The following is a 16,143-nucleotide window of genomic DNA, read 5'->3' as shown; positions in this document are numbered from 1 at the left end:
ACATTCACTCTATCCAGTCTCCCGGACCCTGCATTCACTATATCTGGTCTCCCCGAACCCTGCATTCACTATATCTGGTCTCCCCGGACCCTGCATTCACTATATCTGGTCTCCCCGGACCCTGCAGTCACTATATCCGCTCTCCCCGGACCCTGCATTCACTATATCTGGTCTCCCCGAACCCTGCATTCACTATATCTGGTCTCCCCGGACCCTGCATTCACTATATCTGGTCTCCCCGGACCCTGCAGTCACTATATCCGCTCTCCCCAGACCCTGCAGTCACTATATCCAGTCTCCCCAGGTATTTGTGCGGGTCCCGCATTCCTCTGTGTGGGTGGTGCGGCTGCAGGTATTTGTGGGGGTCCCGCATTCCTCTGTATGGGTGGTGCGGCTGCAGGTATTTGTGTGGGATCCGCATTCCTCTGTATCGGTGGTGCGGCTGTAGGTATTTGTGCGGGTCCCGCATTCCTCTGTGCGGGTGGTGCGGCTGCAGGTATTTGTGCGGGTCCCGCATTCCTCTGTGCGGGTGGTGCGGCTGCAGGTATTTGTGCGGGTCCCGCATTCCTCTGTGCGGGTGGTGCGGCTGCAGGTATTTGTGCGGGTCCCGCATTCCTCTGTGCGGGTGGTGCAGCTGCAGGTATTTGTACGGGTCCCGCATTCCTCTGTGTGGGTGGTGCGGCTGCAGGTATTTGTGTGGGTCCCGCATTCCTCTGTGTGGGTGGTGCGGCTGCAGGTATTTGTGCGGATCCACAGCGGTACCACCCACACAGATGTGAACCTAGCCTAAATCGTGCTCTAGTACCTCCCAGACACACCGATTGTGATGATTTCCTGGAGTTTTATCATAGAATCCTATGTTAAGCTCTGTCATGTTTCCATTGAAACCCTGGTGAAGGGGATTGTTGGCACCGAAACGCGTTGGACAACTTTTATTTTCCCGCTGTCTCCTCTTCATCAACAGAAATATAGACTCCCTAGTATGACCATTTGGCTCTCTTCTCATTGAAAATAATGGGCAGCCAATGCACCCAAAGGCTTTCTTGAACACTCTAACATGTTTCGAGCCGTGGCAGCCAAGGCTGGGGTATAGAAAGCTTACAGGAGCACAGGTCATACCTTGTGACGTGTTCATTTACAGCTGAGTAAGCAGGAAGGTGACACAGGAAGCTGCGACGGTAAATTATTATTATACAGGATTTATGGGGCCAGCAGTTTGCTCAGCACTTTACAATATAACGGGAGACAATACAGCAACAATACAGTTCAATACAAGAGGGATAGGAGGGCCCTGATCCTGGGAGCTTACAATCTAGGAGGGAGGGGCTAGTGGTACAAAAGGTAGTAACTGTGGGGGATGGACTGGTAGGAGGAATAGAAGATTGCATTATTAGCTGAGGGCAGGATAGGCTTCCCTGAAGAGATCGGTTTTCAGAGATCGCCTAAAAGTGAGCAGAGTAGGCGATAGTCTGATAAATTGGGGTAGAGAGTTCCAGAGGATGGGGGAAGCTCTGGAGACGTCCTGGAGATGAGCATGGGAGGAGGAGACAAGGGAGCTAGAGAGTAGGAGGTATTTCGAGGAGCGGAGAGGACGTTTTGGGTGATATTTGGAGACAAGATTGGTGATGTAATTTGGGGCGGAGTTATAAATGGCTTTATATGTGATTGTTAATGTTTTGAATTTTATCCGTTGGGCAATGGGAAGGCAGTGGAGGGATTGGCAGAGAGGGATGGAGGCCAGTGGAAGGATTGGCAGAGAGGGGTGGAGGCCAGTGGAGGGATTGGCAGAGAGGGGTGGAGACCAGTGGAGGGATTGGCAGAGAGGGATGGAGGCCATTGGAGGGATTGGCAGAGAGGGGTGGAGGCCAGTGGAGGGATTGGCAGAGAGGGATGGAGGCCATTGGAGGGATTGGCAGAGAGGGGTGTAGGCCAGTGGAGGGATTGGCAGAGAGGGATGGAGGCCACTGAGTGGAGGCCAGTGCAGGGATTAGCAGAGAGGGATGGAGGCCAGTAGAGGGATTGGCAGAGAGGGATGGAGGCCAGCGGAGGGATTGGCAGAGAGGGATGGAGGCCAGTTGAGGGATTGGCAGAGAGGGATGGAGGCCAGTGGAGGGATTGGCAGAGAGGGGTGGAGGTCAGTGGAGGGATTGGCAAGAGGGATGGAGGCCAGTGGAGGGATTGGCAGAGAGGGGTGGAGGCCAGTGGAGGGATTGGCAGAGAGGGGTGGCAGATATGGAATGGTTAGTAAGGTGGATGAGTCTGGCAGCAGCATTCATGATAGACTGATAGGGGATAGACTGCGATGAGGTCGGCCAATGAGGAGGGAGATACAATAGTCAAGCCGAGAGATAACAAAGGAGTGAATAAGTTGCTTAGTGGTTTCCGAGGTTGGGAACGGCCATATCTTGGAGATGTTGCGGAGGTGAAAGCTTGGTGTCACGACACCCCGACCATACAGTACAGAAGGCTGTGAATGACAAGTGACAAGTCTCCAGGCCGGTTCACACCAGAATTGTACCACAGTCCAGGTCCTCTGCGATTCCTGTGCTTTCCTCTGCAGGGGGATTTTCAGCCCATTCATTTGACCGGATCGCACAAAAAGTAGTTCATGCGCCCCTGTTGAAAAACGCACCACAGCAAATCTCATGGTACTGCGGCATGTGATCCGGAGTCTGCAAATACCCTGCGCTTGCGATCTGCGTTTGGGGTGCCAATACATTGTAGCAGATCACAAAGGCAGCGCAGGACCACGCCTTTTTCACACCGCGTTCTGGTGTCATCCGGCCCTCCAGGGACACATTCCTGGCAATATCCGCACAATAGACAGGATCAGTATTATTTCTCATAAAATCTCCACCTCAGGGGCGGACTGACCATTCGAGCACTCGGGCACTGCCCGAGGGCCCGGGGTCAGTAGGGGGCCCAATGAGATGCCTCTGGTACCTTTCATTGACTTTTTCATAGGCTTTTTTGGGTGTGGGCAAGGACACAGGGGCCCCATGATCCCCTATTGCCCAGGGGCCCCATGAGTTGTCAGTCCGCCCCTGCTCCACCTTTTCATCATTAAAATGTCACCCATTGAGCTCCAGTCCAGTGGCTTTGCCTAGGCTGAGATGATGTCATCAGTCTGCTGCAGGCAGGAAGAACCATTTCCTCAGTCCCCCCCCCCCCAAGTGATCAGACTGTAAATTGTAACTTTGTGAGAGGCTGCAGAAGGGGGCTGATATGTGTCAGACATTTGTGAACAGGGACCAGGAATTGCTTCCTCAGACCAGGAAGTAGATGGTCACCTTGGATGATGCCTGAACAAAGATGGTGCCGTCCTTCTGGAGAGAAAAGCAGATGCCAGCGGATGCGATCCCTGTCAGAGGTAATAAATAGCTGGAAGGGTAACACTCACATATTACTTAGTATGCTGGGCTTGGCATTAAAATGCTTGAGGGCCCTAAATAAGCAGCAGAACCCCTCCCCCCAGGGTCGGACTGACAACTTATGGGGCCCCCGGGCAATAGGGGATCATGGGGCCCCTGTGTCCTTGCCCACACTCAAAGCACACCCAAAAAATCCTATAAATGGTACCAGGAGCATCTCATGGGGCCCCCTACTGAATCTGGGCCCTCGGGCAGTGCCCAAGTGCCCCAATGGTCAGTCCGCCCCTGCCTCCCCCATACATGAGTTCTGGTCCGCGGAGTTAAAATTTGGCCGCTTGTCTCCTCATCATTATTCAGTGAAATCTTTTCTGTCCTCCTGGATGTATCTCTGCCCAGAAATGTTCTCAGTCTAATCACAGGGATGCACGCCGCAGCGTCGGGCCAAGAACAACCATCCTCCCGTCCAATTGGGCCGCGGTCCTCGCAGCGGGCGTTCACAGAGCCGCGTCCTCAGGACAATCCGCTGACCCCTCAGCGCTCATCTCTGCAACGCTCTGCAAAAGTTGAAAGCAGAGCAAAGTTTATCTGAGCGCTGGTGACAGGTGATCTTTAGCCTCCTGGGGGCCCCTGGGGGCCAACAAGTGCGGCAGGTGGAGCTGGAATTAGGATTTTGGCACGGCGACTCGGCACTCGCCACCGTGATTGTTGTTATTATGGAGTGGACACCGCCGCCCGTGTACAGTGCTTCCTGATTGATAAGAGCGAGGCGGGGGAGGGGGCTGCGGTGTCGCTTTGTATCAGCAGGCTGCGTGTTTGTGCTGCTTGTAAACTCGGCCATTGTCACCGGAGCTGGGGCGCTGTGTCAGGATAGGGGGGCGCTTTATCTACGCCGGTCACATTGGACAGAGTGTTTGATGTACCTGCGACTACCCCCCCCCCCCCCCAGACATGGCCAAGGTCAATAAGGAGGGCGATGATTATACTGTGATAGGATCGGGCGCAGGGATGGCGGCACGGCGGTGAGAAGAACAACAAACACGCCGAAATTCCCCTTTTATGGGCTTAAAGGGGAACTCTGCTTCGGCCAGGAAAATGAATGTCCAGCGATAGGAAAGCAGCAACAATCTCTGAGGAAACACTCAATAACTTTCCTCATCACCTTCCCCATCACCATCCTCATCACCTTCCCCATCACCATCCTCATCACCATCCTCATCACCTTCCCTATCACCATCCTCATCACCTTCCCCATCACCATCCTCATCATCTTCCCCATCACCATCCTCATCACCATCCTCATCACCTTCCCTATCACCATCCTCATCACCTTCCCCATCACCATCCTCATCATCTTCCCCATCACCATCCTCATCCCCTTCCCCATCACCTTCCCCATCACCATCTTCATCACCTTCCCCATCACCATCCTCATCACCTTCCCCATCACCATCCTCATCACCTTCCCCATCACCTTCCCCATCACCATCCTCATCACCTTCCCCATCACCATCCTCATCACCTTCCCCATCGCCTTCCCCATCACCATCCTCATCACCTTCCCCATCACCATCCTCATCACCTTCCCCATCACCATCCTCATCACCTTCCCCATCACCTTCCCCATCACCATCCTCATCACCTTCCCCATCACCATCCTTATCACCTTCCCCATCACCATCCCCATCACCATCCTCATCACCTTCCCTATCACCATCCCATCACCATCCTCATCACCTTCCCCATCACCATCACCATCACCATCCTCATCACCTTCCCCATCACCATCCTTATCACCTTCCCCATCACCATCCCCATCACCATCCTCATCACCATCTCCATCACCTTCCCCATCACCATCTTCATCACCTTCCCCATCACCATCCTCATCACCGTCCTCATCACCTTCCCCATCACCATCCTCATCACCATCCTCATCACCATCCCCATCACCTTCTCCATCACCTTCCTCATCACCATCTTCATCACCTTCCCCATCACCATCCTCATCACCATCCTCATCACCTTCCCCATCACCATCCTCATCACCATCCTCATCACTATCCTCTTCACCTTCCCCATCACCATCCTCATCACCTTCCCCATCACCATCCTCATCAACCTACCCATCACCTTCCCCATCACCATCCTCATCACCTTCCCCATCACCATCCTTATAACCTTTCCCATCACCATCACCATCCCCATCACCATCCTCATCACCATCCCCTTCACCTTCCCCATCATCTTCTCCATCACCATCCTCATCACCATCTTCATCACCTTCCCCATCACCATCTTCCCCATCACCATTCTCATCACTATCCTCTTCACCTTCTCCATCACCATCCTCATCACCTTCCCCATCACCATCCTCATCACCTTCCCCATCACCATCCTCATCACCATCCTCATCACCTTCCCCATCACCTTCCCCATCACCATCCTCATCACCTTCCCCATCACCTTCCCCATCACCATCCTCATCACCTTCCCCATCAAATTCATCTACAACCTTGCTCATCCCTTTCCCCATTACCTTCCCCATCACTTTCCCCATCACATTCCTCATCACCTTCCCCATAAACCATCCTCCTCAACCTTTCCATCATTTTCCTTGTCAACTACCCCATCACCATCCTCAACAACCTTCCCCATCACCATCCTCATCACCTTCCCCATTACCTTTCCCCATCACCTTCATTATCACCTTCCCCATCACCTTCATCACCTTCCCCATCACCTTCATCATCACCATCCTCATCAGCATCCTCATCACCTTCCCCATCACCTTCATCACCTTCCCTATGACCTTCCCCATCATCTTCCTCATCACCTTCCCCATCATCTTCCTCATCACCTCTCCTCAACACCTTTCCCCATCACCATCCTCATCACAATCCTCATCACCTTCCCCATTGCCTTCCTCATCACCTTCCTCACCACCTTCCCCATCATAAAGCCTACTTCCCGGACACTGCATATATGTAATATTGAGTCGTAAACAGACGATACAAAAATGGTTCTCAGATTACTGCCGTTACTGCCATGATCTGCCTGCATTGCATAGAGAAGCACAGGGACCCAGTGATGACATCACCAAGGAGTACATAATCCTTCCATGTGCTATAGACAAGTTTTGGCTGGTGCTGGTCTTTAAAGAGACAGACTTGACAACAGCTGGTCCTCCTGACACAGGGAACTTATTAAGGGATTTCCTTGAAGTGCTGACCACTCAGCAGGAGGGACCAGGCACTGATAGGGGGCTCCCAGCAAGGGTCCCTCTGTCACTTGTAATGGAGCAGAGCTCTCCACCAATGAAGAGAACCTGACATGCAGCCGCCATGCTTGGATACTTTGCAGCTGTCGCTGTTTGGGGTGTTGGGACGATCTATCACAGACCTGCCACGGGGCACAGTGGGGGTCATGCTATAGTCTTACTCTGAGCATCTGATACAGAGGGGGGGCCTGGCACAAGGTGGACACTCCGACAACTCTCACTGGTACTTTCCTGTAATGTGCCATACTATGTGTGCTGAATTGCAGGATGACCCTCACATACAGCTCATTCACACATGCTTTGATTTCTGAAGAGTGATCTGTGTTTGGATCACTTTTCAGTTAGGAGGAGTAGTATTGCCTTCTCACTGCCTGCTTTAACCCCTTGAATTCTGGACTAGCGCAATATTACTAGGGCAAGTGCAGCAAAAAGCCATAATTGTATGTTGAACACCCAATACACCCATGTGCATGAAGCCGAGGTGTAAAGTATTATATAACATTTAAGGTGTTACTAAACCCCGGACCCTGCATTCACTATATCTGATCTCCCCGGACTCTGCATTCACTATATCTGATCTCCCCGGACCCTGCATTCACTATATCTGGTCTCCCCGGACCCTGCATTCACTATATCCGGTCTCCCCGGACCCTGCATTCACTATATCCGGTCTCCCCGGACCCTGCATTCACTATATCCGGTCTCCCCGGACCCTGCATTCACTATATCCGGTCTCCCCGGACCCTGCATTCACTATATTCGCTCTCCCCGGACCCTGCATTCACTATATCCGGTCTCCCCGGACCTTGCATTCACTATATCCGGCCTCCCCGGACCCTGCATTCACTATATCTGCTCTCCCCGGACCCCGCATTCACTATATCTGCTCTCCCTGGACCCCGCATTCACTATATCTGGTCTCCCCGGACCTCGCATTCACTATATCCGGTCTCCAAGGACCCTGCATTCACTATATCCGGTCTCTCCGGACCCTGCATTCACTATATCCGCTCTCCCCGGACCCCGCATTCACTATATCCACTCTCCCCGGACCCCGCATTCACTATATCCGCTCTCCCCGGACCCCGCATTCACTATATCCGCTCTCCCCGGACCCCGCATTCACTATATCCGGTCTCCCCGGACCCCGCATTCACTATATCCGTTCTCCCCGGACCCCGCATTCACTATATCCGTTCTCCCCGGACCCAGCATTCACTATATCTGCTCTCCCCGGACCCTGAATTCACTATATCTGCTCTCCCCGGACCCTGCATTCACTATATCCGCTCTCCCCGGACCCTGCATTCACTATATCCGATCTCCCCGGACCCTGCATTCACTATATCCGATCTCCCCGGACCCTGCATTCACTATATCCGGTCTCCCCGGACCCTGCATTCAATATATCCGGTCTCCCCGGATCCTGCATTCACTATATCCGGTCTCCCCGGACCCTGCATTCACTATATCCGGTCTCCCCGGACCCTGCATTCACTATATCCGGTCTCCCCGGACCCGGCATTCACTATATCCGATCTCCCCGTCCCTGCATTCACTATATCCGATCTCCCCGGACCCTGCATTCACTATATCTGGTCTCCCCGGACCCTGCATTCACTATATCTGGTCTCCCCAAACGCTGCATTCTCTATATCTGGTCTCCCCGGACCCTGCATTCACTATATCTGGTCTCCCCGGACCCTGCTTTCACTATATCTGGTCTCTCCGGACCCTGCATTCACTATATCTGGTCTCCCCGGACCCTGCATTCACTATATCTGGTCTCCCCGGACCCTGCATTCACTATATCTGGTCTCCCCAAACGCTGCATTCTCTATATCTGGTCTCCCCGGACCCTGCATTCACTATATCTGGTCTCCCCGGACCCCGCATTCATTATATCTGGCCTCCCACAGTACACAGAACATGGAAATGCAAATATTTTAGTAAATATAAACTACTAAATACCTTTTCTCATCAGCAGTTACAGCAGTCTTGTGATTTCAGCAGAGCACTGGTTAAAGCTTGTAGGAGGAGCTTTCTTTCTGCTCAAGGAGGATGTAGAACCCCTGACCTCTGTCTGGACAGTGCTGATTTGCCGTGATAGGTTGTCACCTGTGCAATAAGTCCATCCGTGACATTTCCTGGCTACTAAATATTCCACGCTCAACTGTTAGTGGGATTATAACAAAGTGGAAGCAACTGGGAACAACAGCAACTCAGCCACCAAGTGGTAGGCCACGTCACATGACAGAGCGAGGTCAGCACATGCAGAAGTCGCCAACTGTCTGCAGAGTCAATAGCTAAAGACCTCCAAACTTGGTGTGGCCTTCAGATGAGCCCAACAACAGTGCATAGAGAGCTTCATGGAATGGGTTTCCATGGCCGAGCAGCTGCATCCAAGCCTTCCATCACCAAGTGCAATGCAAAGCGTCGGATGCCGTGGTGTAAAGCACGCCGCCACTGGACTCTAGAGCAGTGGAGACGTATTCTCTGGAGTGATCAATCACGCTTCTCTGTCTGGAAATCCGATGGAAGTGTCTGGGTTTGGCAGTTGCCAGGAGAACGGTACTTGCCTGATTGCATTGTGCCAAGTGTAAAGTTTGGATGAGGGGGGATTATGGTGTGGGGTTGTTTTTCAGGGGTTGGGCTTGGCCCCCTAGTTCCAGTGAAGGGAACTCTGAAGGCGTCAGCATACCAAGACATTTTGGACAATTTCATGCTCCCAACTTTGTGGGAAGAGTTTGGGGATGGCCCCTTCCTGTTCCAATATGACTGCACACCAGTGCACAAAGCAAGGTCCATAAAGACATGGAGGAGCCAGTTTGGGGTGGAGGAACTTGACTGACCTGCACAGAGTCCTGACCTCAACCCCATAGAACACCTTTGGGATGAATTAGAGTGGAGACTGTGAGCCAGGCCTCCTCCTCCGACATCAGTGCCTGACCTGACAAATGTGCTTCTGGAAGAATGGTCCAACCTTCCCATAGACACCCTCCTAAACCTTGTGGACGGCCTTCCCAGAAGAGTTGAAGCTGTTATAGCTGCAAGGGGCGGGGCCAACTCAATATTGAACTCTGTGGACTAAGACTGGGGGGTCATTACAGTTCATGTACGTGTAAAGGCAGGAGAGCAATACTTTTGGCAGTATAGTGTTTGGCAGTATATGATGCCCTTGTTCCTGAGTTCAGGGGCCATTTTTTTAATATATTTTTTTAGCCAATGGGGACATGGCTGTTTTTTTAGAGGGATGGGGGGGGTGTAGCACCCTCTATTGTGCTACTAGAGTAGTGTAGGTAAATTTATTGTATAGGACTCTTGGTAGCTGTGTGAGTCTGTAGCTAGGTCGGGTTACTGCAGGTCAAGCTGGATGGCTTAACAGGTTGGGACTCTATCACTTCCACCTGGTCCTGGAGGACCATGGAACTTTCCAGAAACCAGTGGGTGGAAGGGATGGATACCTAATCTGCATATTTATGGGAGTCTAACCAATCCCAGGTTTGGAGTCCCTGGTAGAGTTGTGAGACCAACCCATAAATATGGGAGAGTCAGGCTGGCAAGGGAGTCAGGTGGAAGATGGAGTCCTTAGGAGACTGTCGGTGGCCTGGGAGGGGTCCCCTAGGTCTAGGGGGGGGTTGGCCTCCAGGCCGGGATCAGGTTGGCTCAGGAGGATCCAATCAGCATCACAGTATGAACAGGATCATTGCCTAGGAGCAGTGGGAGCAGCCAGAAGGGCTGGTAGTGTCTGCAGGCTGTGGAGCTGAGAGCAGTTCTACAGGGGAGAGGAGATACTTCTGCATGTAGTCTGCAACAATCTGTGCTAACTTTCAGAGGGGCTGCAAGCAGGGGCGGACTGACAACTCATGGGGCCCCCGGGCAATAGGAGATCATGGGGCCCCTTTGTCCTGGACCAAACTCAAAAAAGCCTATAAATACCAGGGGCATCTCATGGGGCCCCCTACTGACCCCGGGCCCTCGGGCAGTGCCCGAGTTTCCAAATGGTCAGCCTGCCCCTGGCTGCAAGTTACTCGCCCGTAAGGAGCTGTTGCTACTGATCCTCAAAGACGGACTGCTTTCAAGAAAGAGAACAGTCCAGGATCTCTTTCTGTAAATAGGAAGGAAGTTGTCCCCGTGCATTGATTCAGTCAAGTTGGGCATCCCATAATCCCTATTACCCATCCAAGTTATTTCCCCTAATATGATAACAAAAACCAAGCTCCTGGACTGTTCACTGACTGTGGATGCAAGTGTGGAAAATGCGTGTTGCCTGGCTGTGCAAAGCTCAGGGGGATCCAGAAACACAGCGACCCACAAGAATGTAGCACTACATATATGCTATATTTTTGGGTTTTTTTTGTTTTTTGGGGTTTTTTCAACAGCAGTATTTATTTTTGATCTATCTTGAGTTAACAGATATATATATATATATATACAGTATAGCCTCTTGCATACTGTACTGATGTTTGAGCATCTGAATTTCTGGACGTGATTTCAGGTGTTTCTGTTACACATATTTGCACATATGATACATTCCTCATGGAAAAAAATCTGTAAAAATTCAAAATATTTATGCTCATATGTGCGTATTTGGGTGTATTCGCAAGTATTTTCACGTAACAGCGCACAATACTGACCGGGAAAGAAGATTTTTCTTCTTTTTTTTTTTATATTCATGAATACGTAGTGTTTGTTTATGCACATGTACAGGGGCGGACTGACAACTCATGGGGCCCCCGGGCAATAGGGGATCATGGGGCCCCTGTGTCCTTGCCAAATTTAAAAAAGCCTATGAAGAAGGTACCAGGGGCATCTCATGGGGCCTCCTACTGACCCCTGGCCCTCAGCCAGTGCCCAAGTTTCCAAATGGTCAGTCCACCCCTGCATATGTGTACAGGCACATAGTGAACAACAGGCTGCATTTTAGATCAGTAGAAAAACCTCTATACTGAGCTTTATTAAGCTGCAGTGTGCAAGAAACCCAAATATAATTTTTTTTATTAGAGGTCCACCATTTATTTTGAATCCATCTTGAAATGTGTATACACACATATATATATATATACACTACAGGTGAAACTCAAAAAATTAGAATATGGTGCAAAAGTTCATTTATTTCAGTGCAGCAACTTAAAAGGTGAAACTAATATATGAGACTCATTACATGCAAAGCAAGATAGTTCAAGCCGTGATTTGTCATCATTGTGATGATTATGGCTTACAGCTCATGAAAACACCCAAATCCACAATCTCAGAAAATGAGAATATTCCATGCAATCAATAAAACAAGGATTGTACATAGAACAATATCGGACCTCTGAAAAGTAGAAGCTGCATATGTACTCAGTACTTGGTTTGGGCCCCTTTTGCAGCAATTACTGCCTCAATGCGGCGTGGCATGGAAGCTATCAGCCTGTGGCACTGCTAAGGTGTTATGGAAGACCAGGATGCTTTAATAGCGGCCTTCAGCTCTTCTGCATTGTTCGGTCTCATGTCTCTCATCTTTCTCTTGGCAATGCCCCATAGATTCTCTATGGGGTTCAGGTCAGGTGAGTTGGCTGGCCAATCAAGCACACTAATCCCACAGTCATTGAACCAGATTTTGGTGCTTTTGGCAGTGTGGACAGGTGCCAAGTCCTGCTGGAAAATGAAGTCAGCATCCCCATAAAGGTCGTCTGCGGAAGGAAGCATGAAGTGCTCCAAAATCTCCTGGTAGACGGCTGCGTTGACCCTGGACTTAATGAAGCACAGTGGACCAACACCAGCAGATGACATGGCTCCCCAAATCAACACAGACTGTGGAAACTTCACACTGGACTTCAAGCATCTTGCAGTGTGTGCCTCTCCATTCTTCCTCCATACTCGGGGTCCTTGTGCCTCTCCATTCTTCCTCCATACTCGGGGTCCTTGGGCCTCTCCATTCTTCCTCCATACTCTGGGTCCTTGGGCCTCTCCATTCTTCCTCCATACTCGGGGTCCTTGGGCCTCTCCATTCTTCCTCCATACTCGGGGTCCTTGGGCCTCTCCATTCTTCCTCCATACTCGGGGTCCTTGGGCCTCTCCATTCTTCCTCCATACTCGGGGTCCTTGGTTTCCAAATGAGATGCAAAAGTTGCTATCATCAGAAAAGAGGACTTTGGACCACTGAGCAACAGACCAGGTCTGTTTTTCTTTAGGTAAGACACTTCTGACGTTGTTTGTTGTTCAGGAACGGCTTGACAAGAGGAATACGACATTTGAAGCCCATGTCCAGGATCCATCTGTGTGTGATGGCTCTTGATGCTCTGACTCCAGCCTCAGTCCACTCCTTGTCAACGTCCCCAACACTTTTGAATGGCCTTTTCCTGACAATCCTCTCCAGGCTGTGGTCATCCCTGCTGCTTGTGCACCTTTTTCTTCCACACTTTTCCCTTCCACATAACTTTCTATTAATGTGCTTTGATACAGCACTTTGGGAACATCCAACTTTTTGCAATTCCCATTTGAGGAATTTTTTGCAATTCCCATTTCCCTCCTTATGGAGGGTGTCCATGGTGGTTTTCTGCACAACTGTCAGGTCAGCAGTCTTTCCCATGATTGTGATTCCTACTGAATCAGACTGAGAGACCATTTAAAGGCTCAGGAACCCTTTGCAGGTGTTATGGCTTATTTAGCTGATTAGAGTGGGACACTTTGAGCCGAGAATATTGTACCTTTTCACAATATTCTCATTTTCTGAGATTGTGCATTTGGGGTTTTCATGAGCTGTAAGCCATAATCATCACAATGATGACAAATCACAGCTTGAACTATCTTGCTTTGCATGTAATGAGTCTATCTCATATATTAGTTTCACCTTTTAAGTTGCATTACTGAAATAAATGAACTTTTGCACCATATTCAAATTTTTTCGAGTTTCACCTCTGTGTGTATATATATATAGTTATTTATTTATATATATATAGTGTGCGAGCGTGCACGTGCGTGTGTGTGTATGGGCAGAACAGTGGCTAAATGGTTAGCACTTCTGCCTGGCAGTACTAGGGTTGTTGGTTCGAATCCCAACCACGGCACCACCTGCCTGGAGTTTGCATGTTCTCCCTGTGCCTGCGTGGGTTTTCTCCGGGTACTTCATTTTCCTCCCACACACCAAAGATATATGCTGGTAGGTGAATTGGCTCCTATCTAAATTGTCCCTAGTATGTGTATGTATGAATGTGAGTTAGGGACCTTAGATTGTACGCCCCTTGAGGGTTAGGGACTGATGTGAATGTACAATATATATGTAAAATTGACGGCGCTATATAAGTACCTGAAATAAATATATATATAAATATACTGTGTGTATATATATATTTACAAACACAGTATTTATATATATATATATATATATATATATATATATATATACACACAGTATATATAAATGTTGTTTTTTTTATTATCATCATTATTAGAAGCAGGATTTATCTTTAATCCCTCCATGTTTTTAAGGCGTGGAAGCCAACCAGCTTGATTCGGTCAACGCCGCAGCATTTTTATTTTTTTTTTGTGGATGCACTTAATTTTTCTGCTAAACAATCTCACCACCAAAACATACGCTCAACATTGAAGCAGATTGCCTTGCGGTAAAGCCTGCGCCCGAATCCCTCCATGCCGCGCGCGGCTCTGGGCGCCAATGGACACTGACTGACTTCTGTACACAATAATCGCAGACCGCAGATTGCACTGAGAGCGTGTTTGGCCCGGCGAATCCTTTTTTTGAAACAAATCTGGTGTTATTTTTGGAATCCTCGCTGCGTCGCAGACTTACCTCCGCCTCAGCGGCCAGCCCTGGTGTGCCAACGCAGACATTAAATTGTAGGAGACGGGATGGAATTTTTTAACTGTCCTGCTCCTTTTTTTTTTTTTCTTTCCTCCACGAACAGCTGGCGCTTAACAAGCGTCCCGACTCTCCTGTGTGATGTGAGAAAGCCAAATAATCACCTGCCAATGGGTTTCATCGTGGTGAAGAGGCAAGGTGTACGATCGGGTTTCAGGAGGAGTAGGCGTCGTGAGCGCCCCGTGACATCAGACCCAACTCTGGGAAAGTCAGATCCTGTTAACTTTAAAAACAGAAGATTTGTCTCCGCCGTGACCCGGCGCTGGCAGCTGCCAATTTATTTTTTTGGGGAATTTTATGCAACCGAGAAAGATAACTTTCGAGAAGAAAGACAGAAAGGAGAGAAGGGAAGAGATTTGGCAGAGCCGGGACGTTCCCAGCCAAATCCGCCGGCCTTCAGTTTGTTTTTACACTCACTGAAAAGTATTATGTTAGCGGGACGGGACGGTCCAGTGTCCTGCCTCCGACTGGAGATGGAATGTTTTCACACTTTGGGCGCCTTGAGAAAAAATCCCAGGCGTTCGGCGGATGGGCGGGCGTGGTGGGGATGGATGACACTTAGACCGGGGGTTTTAATTAACTCCACAGCCTGAGATACATGGAAATTCAGAAAGGTGTCATTCTCAGTATCTGTCATTATTCCATATGGATGGACTCTGCACAGTACCACTTCTCTGGTCCTGTATGCCGAGTGTCATTCTCAGTATCTGTCATTGTTCTGTATGGATGGACTCTGCACAGTACCACTTCTCTGGTCCTGTATGCCGGGTGTCATTCTCAGTATCTGTCATTGTTCTGTATGTATGGACTCTGCACAGTACCACTTCTCCTGTCCTGTATGCCGGGTGTAATTCTGGGTATCTGTCATTATTCTGTATGGATGGACTCTGCACAGTCCCACTTCTCTGGTCCTGTATGCCGGGTGTCATTCTCAGTATCTGTCATTGTTCTGTATGGATGGACTCTGCACAGTACCACTTCTCCTGTCCTGTATGCCGGGTGTCATTCTCGGTATCTGTCATTACTCTGTATGGATGGACTCTGCACAGTACCACTTCTCCTGTCCTGTATGCCAGGTGTAATTCTGGGTATCTGTCATTATTCTGTATGGATGGACTCTGCACAGTCCCACTTCTCTGGTCCTGTATGCCGGGTGTCATTCTCGGTATCTGTCATTACTCTGTATGGATGGACTCTGCACAGTACCACTTCTCTGGTCCTGTATGCCGGGTATCATTCTTGGTATCTGTGCACATGGTAGAACCATTTTGTAGGGATTGGTGGGATTCCAGGTGGTGAGCTCACCTTGGCTGGCTGTTATCAGCGGTGGGCTGTCAGTATAACAGGCCAGGAAGGGGGGGGGGGATAGGGGGGGGGATGTGGGAATATAGCGCCCCTTAGAGCTGCTCAGGGCGGGTTGAGTAATTACAGGAGAATCCTTCCCTGGGCCACCCAAAGACAGACTCTCCTTCTGGGGACCCCCCCTGATTTCAGATCTGCAGACCAGTACCTGGTAATGAGCTCCCCCTCCGTTGTCACGCTTTCCCTGTCTCATTATCCCAGTGGGGGGCTTCCATAAGACCACCATCAACTAAGGAATTCTTCATTTAAAGGGGCACTCCGCGGTGTCTCCA

General features: G+C 50.0%; 1 pseudogene; it reads left to right on the top strand.

The window, feature by feature from the left end:
- Nucleotides 1-4,703: 4,703 nt before the first annotated feature.
- On the top strand, nt 4,704-6,328 carry LOC149435242 (uncharacterized; annotated as a pseudogene).
- The last annotated feature ends 9,815 nt before the right edge of the window (nt 6,329-16,143 follow it).

This window comes from Staurois parvus, unplaced genomic scaffold (genome assembly GCF_062004578.1).
Source record: "Staurois parvus isolate SC_StPar_1 unplaced genomic scaffold, SC_StPar_1.0 ptg001570l, whole genome shotgun sequence".
Classification (NCBI taxonomy): domain Eukaryota; kingdom Metazoa; phylum Chordata; class Amphibia; order Anura; family Ranidae; genus Staurois; species Staurois parvus.
Note: the sequence above shows the minus strand (reverse complement) of the source record. Positions and strands in the feature narration are given on the sequence as shown.